Source organism: Sturnus vulgaris, chromosome 12 (assembly GCF_052056855.1).
Source record: "Sturnus vulgaris isolate bStuVul1 chromosome 12, bStuVul1.hap1, whole genome shotgun sequence".
Lineage (NCBI taxonomy): Eukaryota > Metazoa > Chordata > Aves > Passeriformes > Sturnidae > Sturnus > Sturnus vulgaris.
The window spans coordinates 19578849-19582691 of NC_142254.1; the positions used below are offsets into that span (position 1 = coordinate 19578849).

General features: G+C 52.2%; 1 non-coding gene across 1 annotated transcript; it reads right to left on the reverse strand.

Annotated features, from left to right (window-relative positions):
* Positions 1-429: 429 nt before the first annotated feature.
* Positions 430-502, reverse strand: TRNAM-CAU (transfer RNA methionine (anticodon CAU)). Its single transcript has one exon. It is a non-coding gene; the product is annotated as a tRNA-Met (tRNA).
* Positions 503-3843: the final 3341 nt, after the last annotated feature.

The window sequence follows — 3843 nt, forward strand, 5'->3', positions numbered from 1 at the left end:
GCCGCCGCTCTGACCGCCGCTCCGGGGCGCGCCACCGTGCCCACCGCTGGCCCCGCCCACCGCAAAGCCCCGCCAACCAGCACCGCCCACCCCGCAGCTGGGCCACGCCCACCGCGCGGCTCCTCCAATCAGCGCCGCCTCATCAAGCCGCGCCACGCCCCCACGGGTAGCGGACGCTGTGCGGACTTTATTCCGTAACCGACACAACCAGCGTGCGCGCCCCCTAGCGGGCGGGCGGACCGCAGTCATGGCGGGGCCTGTGCCCGGTAACGGGGCGCGCTGCGGGCCGCTGCAGGGCTGGGGACGCGCTCACCCTGTCCTGCCTCCCGCTCCAATTCCATGAAAAAAAATAGAGAATCCCTTCCCTTGCGAAAGGCTGGCTGCAGGAGAGGGAAGGGGGAAGAAAAAGAAAAGGAGGAAACCGTCTTTTGCCCCGTGTGAGGATCGAACTCACGACCTTCAGATTATGAGACTGACGCGCTACCTACTGCGCTAACGAGGCTCCTCGAAAACACGGCCCCCGCGCAGGGCTCTTGTCCCTGTGCCTCCGCCTCCCCTGGCCCTTCCCGGTGCTCCGCCATTCCCGGGCTGCTGCCTGAGAAACCTCCCTCCTTACAAAAATCTCTTTTTCTGCACCTGTTTTGGTTGTTTCGTTGTTTCTCCTTCCCCTATTCGTTCTTCTCCCTGCTTTTCTGCCAGCCAGACCTCACATTTTGTGCAAATGGCTCCTCTTTCCCACAGTGTTCTGCAAGAATCATCTTGTGTTTTGTCTTTTTTTTTGTATTTTAAATTTTTTTTTATTTTGGAATTGGCTCCTTTTTATTCCATGTTGTTCTGCAAAACAGCTGCAGAGTCCTTTGGGGTTCCTAAGCATCCTCATCCTGCTGGCCAGGAATAGACAATGAAGGCTGCGCTGACAACAGGCTCGCGAGGAAATCAAGTTGCTTCCACATAATTAACACAAATTAGAGCCAGCTTCGTTTGCTGTGAAGAGACGCTGTTCAGCTGGGATTTCTGCAGTGGAATGAGCTCTCTGCTCTCAGAGAGTGCTCAGTACAAGAGGGTCCCCAGTGATGCTGGCTGAATGCTGCCCTGAATCCTAATGGAGGGGCCTCACCCTCAGCGAGGGTCCCACGGCTGCAGTCGCCATGACAATGGAGCAACAAATCCCCAAACTGGCAGAAGACGGGAAAACAGGGATTTAATTGATGCAGAAAGTCTGAGAGCATCGCCCACGAGAATCGCTGCTCTGCAGAGCAAGGAGCTGGCAGAGGATGAAGGAGGAATACACTTTTGGACACCACAGAATCCCACAATGGTTTGAGTTGGAAAGGGCCTTAAAATCATCCCATTCCACCCCCTGCCATGGCAGGGACACCTTCCACCATCCCAGGGTGTTCCAAGCCCCAATGTCCAACCTGGCTTTGGACATTTCCAGGGGCAGCCACAGCTGCTCTGGGCACCCTGTGCCAGGACCTGCCCACCCTCCCAGGGAACAATTCCTTCCCAATATCTCATCCAATCCTGCCCTCTGGCAGTGGGAAGCCATTCCCTGTGTCCTGTCTCTCCATCCCTTGTCCCCAGTCCCTCTCCAGCTCTCCTGGAGCCCCTTTAGGCACTGGAAAGGGCTCTGAGCTCTCCCTGAGCTCAGGTGAGCACACCTAGCTCTCCCAGCCTGGCTCCAGAGCAGAGGGGTTTCAGCTTTTGGAGCATCTCCCTGGCTCCTCTGGACTCTCTCCAGCAGCTCCACATCCTTCTTAGGCTGAGGGCTCCAGGGCTGGACAGAGAGCTCCAGTGGGATTTCATGAGAGCAGAGAGAAGAATCACCCCCCTTGTCCCACTGCTCATGCTCCTTTTGAGTCTCACCAGACCAGATGAGATACTTGAGTTGCCCAAGGATTTTACCAAGGGTCTGGTGGGCAGCTCTGCTTGTCAGGGCCAGGAAAGCCTGATTTCCAAAGATCTGGATGGCCATGGGTATGGGATGATGACATGACGACTCCAGGCTGCCTGGCTCATGGTACAAACAACATTGCTCCAACCCTGGCATGAATAAATGCTCGACTTCTCCCAGGCTGAACCACTGCATTCCCCCTCCAACTCTGCCCACGTGCAGGATGAGGTGTCATTTTTAGTGCTGTGCTAATCCTTTGGGGCTTCAGTGATGGACAAATTTAGTGCCCACAGTTCTGATTACATTACAAGAAGCTGCTGCAAGCATCTGAAGCAAGGCACATGGGCAGTGAGTCATGTAAACCAAACATCAAATCTTTGGAAATACGGCCAGATCTGTTTTGCACGTGTAGGAATCACATGGCTTTTCCCATGTTGCATTAGGCTCAAATGGTACTTAAAGGTTCTGACACACTTTTCAAAGGCCTTGTCATGTCTGTTTGTTTAGGAACTGATGGATTCATGGAGGGGACAGGGAAAAGTACTGATGGCAAGGATTTTCATGTGAATGAAACAAAAGATGTCCTGGGTGACATTGCCTGGAGCAAAACCACGGTTTCTACAGTACACACATGCTTTCCCCTCTTTTGCCTTTCTACTTTTATCTGAACTTTATTCTTTCTCCTTTTCCACTGAATGCTCCTTCTGCCTAATCACCCTACAACCTTCTCTCCTTTCCCTCACCCACCTGACCCCTATAACCTGACCCCACAGTCTTGGCTCCGTGGGTGCTGAGCCACATTTCTCATCCATCAGACTTTCCCTTGGCCCACTGACCCCCTTTGCAGTCCAACCCAGCAGAAGGCAGGACTGGAAAGGGCTGTGATGGACAGCCTATCACAAATCCATGCCAATTCCCACGGAGCTCCATTGTCCCGTGCTGATTTCTTCCAGATGAAGAAGGGCAAAGGGAAAAGTCTGCCTGGCAGTGCCCACCTCCATCCCTCAGGTGACACTGATGTCACCCAGAGCCCAGCAAAGCCTGGGCCAAAACTCCCAGTGCTCCAAGTCACCATGAAAACAAAGCTCCCAGTGCTCTGAGTTCTCTTCTAACAAAACAGAATGAGGGAATCCCAGCCCTTCATCACACCAGAGAGGAGAAACAATTGCTGTCTCCAATTTCCAGTGCTGTTCTTGTGGAGCAGCTCACAATAGTTTTGGAGTCCAGGCACATCCAATGGCTTTGAGTCCCAGAGGGTGAAGACCTGGTGCACAACAGAGTGGTAATAATTGAATATCACCTAAACTTCAGTCATCAAAGTATAAAATTGCTGTTACCAAATCCATTATCTGAATCAACCAGCTTTGTTTGTGACAGTAAGGAAAACAGGAAAAGTGTATTATCATCATCTCCCATCCTCTGTGGCACTGTCTGAGCACCTTCATTGGAAAACATTCCCAGAGTAATGGCCTGGAGCTTTCCAGTGCTGCTGTCTCAGGCAGGCAGCTCGCAGCCCTTACCACAGGGCTCTTGGAAAAGGATGTAGCAAGAGGGGAAATGAAACAATAACATTTCCCCTCAGCAATTAAGGAGCTGATGCAGCTCTCGCTGTAGTCAATTAGTCTTCATGCTCACTAAAGGGCTTTGGATGGGTCCCAAAGTTAGTGTCCTCATTTTCTGTAATCCTGGAAGTGTTTACGCCTTCCCAGGCTCTGAGCAGGGATGAGCCAGCTCATGGCATATCCAGCCAATTATAACCAGAACAGCGAGGAGAGGATGATTTGTTTTCCATTTGGCAAGAGGGACAGAAAAGTATGGCAAGGCAGGCCAAGACAGATGAACAAACTTTCTCTGCAAGCCCTGTTTGCCACAGAGAGTACTTGCAGCATGTTTTTTTGGCATGGGCCTGCACTGAGATTTCTGCTTTGTAATAAAAAACAAAGACTCCT